The following is a 12,799-nucleotide window of genomic DNA, read 5'->3' as shown; positions in this document are numbered from 1 at the left end:
TTTAAGGTGCAGAAAGCATTCATTTCTCTTCATATTTTAGAATGGTGCCTTCAGGTCTCAGCATTACTATGAAGCACTTTAGGGAGATGCCTTTGGGGCAGAGGCAAAGCAAAACCCCAGCCTGGGGCATCTCAGTGTGCTCCAGAGTGGGTGTCCTTCCCTCTTGCCTGCTGGGTGAGGGTGCTGTCCTTGTCTTTACCAGGGAGCCTCTGCCAAGGGGGTGGTGCCCTGGACTCCCCTATTCTAGCACTGGGAGAGGGTGTTAATAACTTTCCATGTTATTTGCCATAATGGTAATCACTCTTTAGACCTCAAGAAATTAAGAATATGCTGGCTTAAAGGCTTAAATTTAAATCTAAAACAAAGAACTATATAAATACCTGTGCATTATGTTCACTATTGACCTAATTTTATATATATATATATATAGATATATATATATATCTATATCTATATATATATATATCTATATATCTCTGCTCTCATGAAAAGTTAATACCATTTTCTTCTAAAACCAGTGCAGGGAAACATGGAGTCCTTTAATTTTCCTAGTTTGATTACAAAATAGTTAAGAAGTCCAGCCCCTGGCATGCACACAGGCATAGCTCTGGCACCCATGCAAAGGGTCTTGACTCTCTGGGTCTCATTTTCTTCACCTGTGAATTAAGGGATTGTTGTTGGTGTGTTTTTTGTTTTGTTGTTTTTTGTTTTTGTTTTTGTTTTTTGCCTCTGCTTTTCTTTCTGGTTTCCAACACACAATAATAATGCTTTTTTTTTCTTTTGATACATTGAATTTGAGAAGTTTTTTTTTCTAAAGTTTCAATTGTGGCAAAAACACAAAATTTACCGTTTTAATCATTCCTAAGTGTACAGTTCAGTAGTGTTAAGTATATTCACACTGTTGTGCAACCAATCTCCAGAACTTTTTCATCTCGCAAAAAAACCTCCTTAAACAACTGGCCATTTCTTTAGCCCTGAGCAACCACCATTCTAGTTTTTGTTTCTATGCGTTTGCTCATCCTAGATATTTCATAGAAGTGGGATCATACAATATGGGTCTTTTTAGGGGCGCCTGGGTGGCTTAGTCGGTTAAGCGTCCGACTTCGGCTCAGGTCACGATCTCGAGGTCCGTGAGTTCGAGCCCCGCGTCGGGCTCTGTGCTGACAGCTCAGAGCCTGGAGCCTGTTTCAGATTCTGTGTCTCCCTCTCTCTCTGCCCCTCCCCCGTTCATGCTCTGTCTCTCTCTGTCTCAAAAATAAATAAACATTAAAAAAATATATATATGGGTCTTTTTGTAACTGGCTTCTTTCACTTAGCTTAATGTTCCCAAGTTTCATCTGTGTTGTAATGTGTCATAATTTCCTGTTTTCTAAAGTTTGCAATAATTTTTTTTTTTTTTTTTTTTTTAAGAAAACTTGCATCTGAAGGTAGATAAGATCATTAAATTCTAAGGAGGAGACTGGCCTTGGGCACCTAGGTGGTTCAGTCAGTTAAGCATCTGACTTTGGCTCAGGTCACCAACTTGAGGTTCATGAGTTCAAGCCCTGAATTGGGCTCTGGGCTGACAGCTTGGGGCCTGGAGCCTGCTTTGGATTCTGTGTCTCCCTCTCTCTCTCTGCCCCTTCCCTGCTGATGCTCTATCTCTCTCTCTCTCTCTCAAAAATAAATAAACATTTAAAAAGAGAGAGAGAGAGAGAGAGACAGGCCTTGAAATCCAATCTGCTATTTTATGGATGTGAAATCTGAGTGAGGCCTAGAGGAGTGACTTGTGCAAGGTCACCCAGCAGGTTAGCAGAGCAGACCTGGACAGAACTTAGGACAGAACTTGGGCAATTGTGGCACAAGTAAGTACCCCCTCCCCCCTCCACCACAGGAGTTGTGGGGCTGCATTTCAGGACATTCTAAAAGAAAGGTGAAGGGGTTTAAAACAGCATTAGGTAAAGGGAAAATAGCATCAATTGTGCTGGAAAACAAAGTGTGTCCCTGAGCATGTGGGGCAGGGTTGCAGGGAAGGGGTTGGGGCAGGAGGAAGGGATGGGAGAGGTGATATTGGGACGGGGCAGTGAAACCGGAGGAAGGGGTAGCAGTGGAGGGAGGGACAACAGAGGTTGTGGGGAGGGAAGGGGAGGAACCACATGGGAGCCTAGAGAGGAGAAAGAGCCAGACTTTAAAAGAGTAGTGATGGGGCGCCTGGGTGGCTTGGTTGGAAAAGCATCGGACTGTTGATTTCGGCTCAGGTCATGATCTCACAATTCAAGAGTTCCAGCCCATATAGGACTCTGTGCTGAGCCTGGAGCCTGCTTGGGATTCTCTCTCTCTCTCTCTCTCTCTCTGCCCCTCCCCCTGATTTTGCATGCATGAGCACTCTCCCTCTTTCTTTCAAAATGAACATTAAAAAAAAAAAGAGGCTAGTGAATAAATGCAAATACTGCTTCCCTAAAGCATCTAAATTAAGGTGACCTCAGGCCCACCTCCTCCAATCAGTTAAGTTTAGTGAAAAATCATGGAGTCCTCTATTGTCCCCCTCTGTCCCCCAACACCTGGCTATCTGTGTTATGGGTCTTTAGAATAGAATAAAGGCTTTAAGTCTTAGATTGCAAATAACTAGTTAGGTAACACATTAATTGACACACTGCCCATTAAAGTACAATCAACCAACCTTCAACAGTTGCAAGTGATTTTTATCAGACTTTCTTGCTTGGGAGTGGGGAGAACAGGTGGGTTGCTGGGATTTCTAGAAAGAGTGCTATTAATTGTGGCGCGAACAGAGAAACCCCGAGTAGGGACACCTGTGTACTTCTGCCTGGAGTCATCTGCCTGCAGTTGCTGTAGGCCTGGGTATTTGGAGGCTGATCTGCCTTGATCAGAACAATAGGAATGTGGGCCCAGAAGTTCAGGCAGCTTATGAAGACTTTACCTTTCAACCCAGTTAATTCCTTTCACGAGGAAGCATTGTCCCAAATGATTCATAAATAGTGGTTTCAGGCAACACATGTTACATAATATGTGTTTTTATGGATACCCAGAATATATTCGAGCACACCTCTGGGAACTGTAACTCGATGTGCATTTATTTTGAGAGTCTTTGTTTTCTAAGAACGAATTCTTCAAAGACTTGCAGAAGAGAGCAGAAGCCACCTTTATGGTGGACACAATTTTCTTTCCCTGCCATGCTGTAACTCCTGGCTGGCTATAAAGCTATCAGGCTCATTTCCATATCAAACAAAGAGGAGGCAGGAAAATACTCCCCCGGATCGACATAAAAAGACACATTACTGGAGATTGTCTAAGAACTTGTTTTTATGGCCAAAATTAGCAAATTATTCACAGTGATAGGTGAGTTGGATGACAATAGTGTTTAAGAGAACAAAGTTGCTCATTAGGACTTCGACCCCGAATCTGCCCCAGGGTGGGTCCCCAGCTGCCAGAACATCTATGAATACAGACGGCCAAGAGGCTATAAAAAAGAAAGAGAGGCAGCCAGGAAGTCTGCCACTTACCCAGATGCAGCTACCAGAAAATGCATTCCAGGGGCTCATTCCTGCAGCTGCCCAGAAGGCGCCGTGGGTGGCCACTGTGTTAATGTGGGGGCACACGTGGCTCCCATCTTGCTAACCGTCCCAGGGAAACTGGGGAGCTTCAGACGCCCAATATCTATTTCCTTTCTTGATTTGAAACTCTTTTGGAGGTTTTGGAGACTTTCAGCAGAAACCTGAGCTGCCAGCTGCCAGCTGCCAAGCATAAGTGCTTGATTTCTTGACCTGCACTTAATCAATACCAATCTAATAACCCCTTTGAAAACGTTAACGTACGTTGGGTTGCGAGGTGGTGAAAACCCGCGTGGCACCTTTCTGTACGAGATCTGTCCCAGAGACAGTTTATCACATGGTAAACCAGTGTTAGCCACCTGGGACTCAGCGACCCTTCCTATGAGGCCATGGTAAAAGATTCAATAGACAAGGCCTTGAAACCGGACCTAGTAACTGGGGCCTCCAGGAGGGGAGGGAATTCTTAATGCAGGACCAGCAATCTGTCTGGGCATCTGGGCTCAGACTTCCAGAGGTAACATCAGCAAGGAGCCCGGCTAGATGAGCGAATTGGGGATTTACGCTGCTGCTTGCTGCCCATTCCTTCCACTTTAGAACTTCCCTTCCTCTCCTCTTAATGAGGAACTGTCTGGTGTCCTGGTCTCTCAGGGACATGTCCTCTGTCAGGTGACAGCTAGGGGATCTCATAAGCTTCCTTTTATATTCTATTAGGGGCTCTAGAAGACAATACCTCACCTTGAAGAGTGCCTGCAACTGTAGGATTGCGGGCGCGCTGGCTCAGAGGTGCTCAACCCTGGCTGCAGGTGAGAATCATCTGGGGGAGCTTTTCAAGCATATTGATACCCAGGTCCCACCCCAGCCTAATTAAGTCAGAATCTATGAGGCCCAGTCATTGGCATTTCAAAAAAACTTTTATTTTGAAATAGTTACAGATTAACGGGAAGTTGCAAAAACAGTACAGAGATGCTCCATTACCCTTCATCCAGTTTTCCCAACGATTATTTACCTATAGTACATAAACCCAGGAAATTCACATTGGTACAGTGTGTGAGAGTAGTTCTTTGTCACTGTGCCACATGAGTAGATTTGTGTGGCCACAACAATCAACATACAGAAATATGGAACGATTTCATCATTGCACACCTCCTTCCTGCCATCCGTACAGTCCCACCTAGTCCCCATGCCTGGCCACCCCAACCACTGGCAGCCTCCAATCTTCTCTTCACCTTTCTAATTTTGTAATTTTGAGAATATTACGTAAGTGGAATTGTACAGTGTGTGACCTTCTGGTATTGACTTTTTTTCCCCACTCAGTGTAACGCCCTGAAGAGCCGTTCAAGCTGTTGCATGTATCAAGTGTGTTCCTTTTTATTGCTGAGTTGTGCTCCCTTGCACAGACGTAACGGAATTTATCCATTCACTTCTTGAATGACATGTTGGTTGTTTCTGGGGTTTGGTTATTACAAGTAAAGCCACTATAAAATTCATGTATAGGTTTTTGTGAAGACAGTTTGCAGTTCTCTGGGGCACATTTCTCAGAAAGCTTCTCAGGTCATTCCAATGGGAAGCAAGACCAGGAACTCTCAGACCAGGGGAAAGTAAAAAAGTGGCTACCGGATGTCTCAAACATTTCTTAAATACTCTGAGACATTGTGCTCCCTGTGTGGCAGGGAGTCTAGAAGAGTAAGTAAGTGCATGCGTGCTGGTGTCAGACTGCCCGGGCTCATACTCTGGCTCCACCACTTTATGGCTTGACCTCTGTCTCACTAGCTCATCTATAAAATGGGGCAGTAACACCCACCTCATAGTAGTGTTGTGAGCATGCAATGCATATTGCTATAGCCTGAATGCTTGCGTACCTCCCTCCAATTCATATGTTGAAGCCCTAATCCCCAAGGTGATGATGGTATTTGGAGTGGGGCCATTAGGAAGTAACTAGATTTAGGTAAGGCTGTGAAGGTGGAGCCTCCATGATGGAATTAATTCTCCTGTAAGAAGAGACCGGAGAACTTGCTCTCCCCTTCTCTCTGCCATGTGAGGATCCAGCAAGATGGCAACCTCTGCAAAGCAGAAGAGAGTTCTCACCAGGAACAGAATTGGTTGGCACCTTGGTCTTGGGCTTGCCCAGCCTCCAGAGCTGTGAGAAATAAATTTCACTCCGTCCATGGTATTCTGATACAGCAGCCAAATCTGATTAAGATACATATAATTCAGCTATATTTCACGAAGAGGCTCAGAACATATTAATAGCTCAATAAATGGTAGCGCGTATTATTGCCAGGAACTGCATTTAGGTCACATGAGGTTCTGGCTTAAAACTCAGTGGCTGTCACAGCGCCTCCCTTCAGCTTCTGCAGGCAAGCCTTGGTGAACTTGGACAGCCATACCCTGCTGTGGACCTTTTGCTCATGCTGAGAGCTGACGTGAGGTGAGAGTGGTGGCACTTCCTCCTGAGAGCCACCCACTGGTTCCTGCCCCTCCGCTGAGCTCCACAACACCCTAGTTACCCATCTCTCTTAGGAGACTTTCTTTTTTTTTCTTATAGACTTTCTGTTGGATATCGCAATCGCCTCTTAACATGGCTGCCTCCATCGTACTAACACTGTGGGCTCCTTGGTGTCTCCTGGGCATGGGTCTTGATCACCGTCAAATCTCCAGGGCCTAGGCTCATGCTTGTCAGTCAGTTCTCATTAAATACACGTGAACGAAAGAACAAATGAATGAACCAAGGGTTCTGTTATCCTGTGTGGCAGGAAAGGACTTAGCCCTCAGTTCCCTGAGAAGGTCCTGATCTCCTTCTTTAGGGTGGGAGGGGCCGAGGAGGCCTGAGCAGAAGGCAGAGCCTTGAGTTAGTCACTGACTTCCCTGCTGGGAGCTTCAAGGCTATCTGGGTCGGTCACACGGTAAGCCCTCGGACTAAACATGACTGGCTGGGCGACACAGGCAAGAGTACCAGCACAAGGATCATGAAGGCCACCAGAGCAGAAAAGGCTGGGATTTCAAGTTAGAAGAGGCAGATTCATGCTGGGTGACTTGGAGTAAATCAAGCAACCTCTCAGCACCTGCATTTATGAGGAAAATAACTGCTGTTATACCTTAGGCCAGATTCTGGAGCTGGACTCCCTGGGTGTGAATCCCAGCTCTGCCACTCACTACTTTGTGACCTTGGATACTTTACTTAGCCTCTCTGTGCTTCATTTTCTCATCTGTAACTTGGGGATAATAACAGTACCTACCTTAGAGGGTTACAATGATTAAGACCGTTCATAAATGTAAAAGGCTTAGAAAATTGCATAAAATTAATGTCAACTTAAAAATTTTAAACATATAAATAAATACAGTTAAAACCAAAGCCATGTTGCTAATGATGCTGGCAGGGCTTCCTGGAAAAGACTTGGTTTGCTATTTTAGCCTCCATTCACAATTCTACACTCTGATAAATATATAGAAGGGAGCTGTTGGACACCACATAACCAATCCGCTCAGGAGGCACCAGAAGTTGCTACCATCTGATGTCTGTCTTGTGGCCGCATGAAAGAAGTTGGGGGTATAAGTCCAGTTCCTGGTGGACAGGTGTTTGAAACCCAGAGCCATCCTAACAATTGGCACCCTTGGTGAGGTCTCCGCAGACAGGCAAGGATTAAGTCGAGGGGAGACAGACAGAACTGCTCTTCCCCCTGGAGCCAGTGGCCCCAGCAGGGCAGGGCTGAGGCTGAATGACAGAGATTAGGCAACCACAGTGAAAACCTCCACTGTTCTCTGGGCTCTGCTTTGCAGAGAAATCTCAAGTTCTGGTCCCCAGAGTAGTCAGTCCGGTAACTTTCATAGATACTGTCATATTCACATTATCCTTCCATCTGGCCACAACTGTTCCAAAGAATGAGAGGCATCTTTTTTATTATCAAAAGAATAATATAATTAATGCAAAGTTTTAGGATCTGAATTCTGCTGTCAGAAATGAAATAAAAAAACAGTGCCCCGGAATTTACCTTTTCTTTAGCAGTTTTTATTTTAGTCAAAGAAAAGAGAATGCCAGAAGGAAAGGAGTTTTGAGGTATCTTGCTCTTGTTTTCTATTAGGAGTTCAATTTTAGTGTATTGATTTTTATTAATATAGAGAGACTTTCAGAACCCAAGTAGAGTGTATAGTCAAAATGAGTGACATGGTAAGAAAATACCTCCCTCTGAAATTGAAATGACATGATCATGTATGAGATTATTACATCTTTGAAAGTCTCTCAAACTACCAAGAAATTATTTGCACATATGGCTGATGAAACCTGTTTCTCCCAGCTCATGTGAACATGTGACTACCACAGGATGATTAGTAGTGTTTTGCCTGCCCAGCGACAATGTTGTAAGGTCAGAGGATCATGGTCACCAAAGCAGAAGGTTGGAAACAATCTTGAAGGATGAAGTATTTGTCAGTCATAAGAAGATGGTTGCTCTGCCAGTGGACACAAGTGGCCTGCTTTCTAGGAAAACATATCCCCGGGCAGGGGGCGGGTGGGGGAGCCGGTGCAGACTCTGATCAGCGAAGGTTGGGGGTCTATGCACACCTTGTCTGGCCGGCCATGGTTGTAACACAGGTAGTTCTCAGCCCGCACTTTGAGAAATGTGCTTACTGCTTTTCTAGCTCATTGATTTCATCCTCCAGAGCCATCTTGATCCTCTTAGAGTTTGCTCAGTAGGTTTTCCTACCGACCGGAAATTGGTATCCTGTTTTATAAATGGGTCTTCTGCAAGAGTAGGTGGAAAGAAGTTTCAACTTGCCTAAAGGCCTAGCTGTTCAACAGAGGTGCATAGGGTGTGTGGGTTTGGAGCCAGAAGAGGGGGAGACAAGGCGCTCCTTCTGTGTTTCACAGACTTTTGTGACTTCACAAGAAGGAAAGGCTCTTGACTTAAAACATTCTGAAAACCATTCGGTTATATTTATCAGTCAAGTAGTCCATCCCTTTTGAATGTTTGTAATTATGTTAATTGTAGCAATTAAACTGGAAATAATTTAGTTTTTGCATGCACTTCTAATTTGTTCACTAATTTGTTAAACTATTCCTTTAAATGTTAAGAATTTAACTGTTACTGATTATACAATTTAAGAATTTTTCCTATTAGAAAATGCCTTCTATAAACATAGAGGGTTCTTGCACTGTTTTTTTTTTTTTTTAATTATTATTGTTGTTTTTGTTGTTGTTTTTAATTTCAGAGTTTCCTGGATATTTGGAGAATTCTGAAATTAATGACATTTCTTGACAGTCCTAAGAAAACGTATAGGTCACTATTTATTTATTTATTTATTTATTTATTATCTTTTAATGGGCTTCATTTTTCATCATTCCTAGTTTTTCATTAGAAGAAACTTTTGCTTCTGTGTTTGCTAGGAATGTTATGGTCCACTATCTCAGGAGTGAGATAACTAAAAAAAAAAAAAAAAAAAAAAAGAGAGAGAGAGAGAAAAGATGTCAGCTATAGCATTTATTCATGGGAAAACGTAAAACATTAAGGAAGCAGCATAAATATGAGGAATTATTTTATTACAACTGCTACTTGAGTGCCACTAAGATTATTCCCAGGGTATAGGTGCTCCCTTTCCCATGGGCCACTCCGTGGATCACTGCTTGGGCCACCGTCACTGCTGGGGCTCTGCCTGGCGGCTGTGAAGGTGACATGGTCAGCCATGGCAGTGAGGATCTAAGACCATGACCCAGGCAGCAACTCCGGATGTTTGACTCAGCGACAGACACGGATCCTCACTTGGTCAACCTGAAGACACTGAAAATGGCAACTCGTCCCAAATCCCATAATGTTCACTAGTCCCCTATCACTTGTTGATCTGACACTATTGGAAGAAAAATAAAGTTTAATACCCTATAGAGAAACAGATGAATTTTCCTGCACATGTAAAATCCATGAATTTGTTCATTCTGTTATTCACGGTGAACTACGTTTCTACATTCTGGAGAATCTAACGACTTGGTGACAGTATTTAAATTGACTTTCGTACCTGTAGGTGGCTCACAAGACAGAAATAAAGGTGTTTTGGACGTAGGGACTGGAAATTAGTTGACAGGATCCACCTTCTAGTCATGAGATCAACCTAGTTTGCAGACGGTGTTAATGCTTCTCTTTCTATAAGGTAAAAGCTCCATTTCTTTATTTTTTCCCCACTTGAAGCTGTTTAATCCCAATAATTTAGAAAAGCACTCTGATGTATAAGGATAATACATCGGCTTCCTGGAAGATCACCCTTTGGTGAGGTGAGGGGTTAAACCAGTGACTGGAAAAGAAAAATGATGCAGTGAAAAGCCAGAAGCATGCTAAAGGTTGCCTGCGGCTTTCCACTGAAAGTGGAGGGCAAGTTCCTCCTCTCCCACATTTAATCATCAGACTCATCTGCATCATTTAGGTTGTTTGTTTTTTTTTTTAGTTGGATAGACCAAGCCTAAACATTCTGAGGTGGAGGGCTTTATGTTTACAGCATTTTTCCTTTCATACAGTGAAGAAGTTATGAGGTTATACAAGCTCTCAGAGCACTGGATCTGGTCTATCTTGTGCACCGCAGTATCTACAGTTCCTGGCACAGTGTGTGGCCCATAGTAGGTGCTCATTAAAAATGTGTTGAATGAATGGTGGTCTGGTGTTACAGTCTAGAGGAAGTACCCGCAAACCCCAAACGAAGTATAATTTATCTGAGGCATTTCACAAATTATGGCAATTGGGAAATTAGAAGTGGCACTTTTAATTTTGGGGACTAGCTTGATAACTGGACTTATTCTAGATGACTGAGCTAACTTATTCCAAGCAGAATTACTTATTATTACTTTCTCCATCACCTATACTTTCCTGTTTAGAAGATACACATCACCAGCAAGCAGTCCCCAAAACAACCAAGCTGAAGCTAAGCAAAATTAACTAAATATAATGAGAACTGCATCTGCTTTAGGCATCTAAACAGGTGTCCCTAATGTCTCCTAATTTAAAAAGAGTTTATATTTTATTGTTTAATTTGTTTGTTTAAGACAAACACTCTAGGATCTATAATAGGCCTGTGGACAGAATAAAGCTTTGTCAAATGGAAATGGCTGTTGCTCAGCTGGGAATCGCTGAAATTTGTAAAAAGGGTTGTGTTTGTGGCCAATCAGGGGAGAAGTTTTGTAAATAAGCACTCTCTCTCCTAAATGAGAGTTGCTGTGTAACTAACTGGCAGGGAAAATGCCAATTTGACAAAATATTTTAGGCACAAAAGCAGAATCATCTTAAGTCTTATCCTGAAAATAACTTGACATGAACATTTTCCCCCCATTCCCCAAGGTCTCGAACTGGGCTCCGTAATTTACATGACATGATTAGGAGGGTTGTATGCCATTTTAGACTAATTATGTAAGTTGGAAGGAATTTGCTCCTTCATTCATGATGACAAAGTATTTACTGTCTATGTGTACTAACTTCCAATAAATGTTTAGTTTGCTTCTTTTTGTAGCTGTGGATAGGTGCCTTAAAGTGCCGCTAATTTGTCAATGAGCCTTAAACACGATAACCAGGCATCCCTTTTTGAAGCATCAAAATTAAAATCCCAGACAAGGACACAATCACAGACAAGGCACCAATACAAAATACACTTCGCCAGTAGTTAGTCATCTAATTTGGCAGAGAGGAATTTGTTTTTGTTGCTGTCCCCTTAAAAGATACAATGATGATAATACAGTTGATTGGATTTTTCCCCTTTAACTTTTCAGAAGGTTTCCAGGCTTTACTACTTGGCAAAGACAATTTGGGACAGATTTCTTTATTTTCTCCTCTGGCCTAAAACGAAAAACCCCCACTTTCCAAACTGTTACCACCGAAGAGTTTATTAAATGGCTGAAAAAGACAGCTGGTCCCACCATCTGTTAAAATTTTTCAGGGGCCAAATAAAACAGGTTACACCTTTAGCCATGCCAAGTCTTGCAATACCCCCTTCCTCTCACAGCCTGGGGAGGGCTAATCTGAATTTCACGCTCTGATTTTGCTATTGCTAATGCCTGTGCTGCTTATGTAGCCTCTCCATGTTGTTTCTATTACCTCTCTTTTTTAGGTACAAAGCTATTCTCACATTTCAAGCAAGCTTATTTGCAACCCATTACCTTACACCTCTATAGTCTTGTATAGTTACACCCAGCAACTAGGAGGAAACCCACAGATCCCTAACTAATTTCTGACTTTTCAAGCAAAAGGATAGAGCCAAAAGTATGTTTCCGTTGTTTTGCAACCATTTTTCTATAAATGCTAATGGAGGTAATTCAGATTTTGGAACAAAGGCTTAGCTCAGGACACATTGCAGGTGTGAAAGGGTTGAAACAAAAGAGATGCTAACCCTAATGGTATTTCTTGTCATTAACAATTCTTTGATGTTCACACTGGAGCCTCCCTTTTATCTTTTAGTTTTTCAGCCATCTTTGTTAACACTCAGCTCAATTGAATCTTTTTTTTCTTAACCTCCCCCTGTCCTTTAAAGACGTCTGCAAAATGTTTATGCTAAGTTAGTTTCCACCGCATCTTTTAGTACCAAGGCAAAGTAAAATGAGATAGATAAAGCCTGTGAGGTTATTATTAAAACATCAGTAAGTTTCTATCATTAAGCTGAAGGGGAAGATCAATAAAAAAGGAGCACTTAATGTTACTTTAATAAGGATGAGTTTCCTGTAACAGGATTTGGGATTAACTTTAGTATCACTGAAGAGGGCTTTACGATAACGTCGTTGCTGTGATGAGAAGAGTTTGACTTGCTTTTACCCAATTAAACAGTTTGCAAATACTTTGAATGTACTTGATCTATTATTTCCTGTTTTACTGAAAGCTTTCATGGTACAACATATTTTAAGAATATTTGACGCTATCTCTTTCTTCCTTGTCGATGAGGCCCTGGCAGGCTGCCAAAGACTTCCTAAGGCAGGTTTGCTTCTGTCTGTCCTTCTGTCCACCGAGAATTGGGGAAGGAGGAGGTGAGATGACAGGGAGTGGAACTGTAGCCTCAAGAAAAGTTGAACTCGCTTTGATGACAGCAACATGTAGGGAACAGTCAACACCACATAATATACCGTCCTAAGCTATTCAGCAGCAGTCTCTGCGACTGCAGCCTGGGCGCAAAGTAGAATCATATGTTTCCCACAAAACGGCCTGGCAGATCTTACTGTTCATTCGTACATTTTGCATTGTTTTGAATAAAGCAGAAATGTTTATTCATTGCTTCTGAATTAATACACCTTTCCTTTT

The sequence above is a fragment of the Acinonyx jubatus genome, chromosome C1 (assembly GCF_027475565.1).
Source record: "Acinonyx jubatus isolate Ajub_Pintada_27869175 chromosome C1, VMU_Ajub_asm_v1.0, whole genome shotgun sequence".
In the NCBI taxonomy this organism is placed as follows: domain Eukaryota; kingdom Metazoa; phylum Chordata; class Mammalia; order Carnivora; family Felidae; genus Acinonyx; species Acinonyx jubatus.
This window is presented reverse-complemented; position numbering follows the sequence as displayed.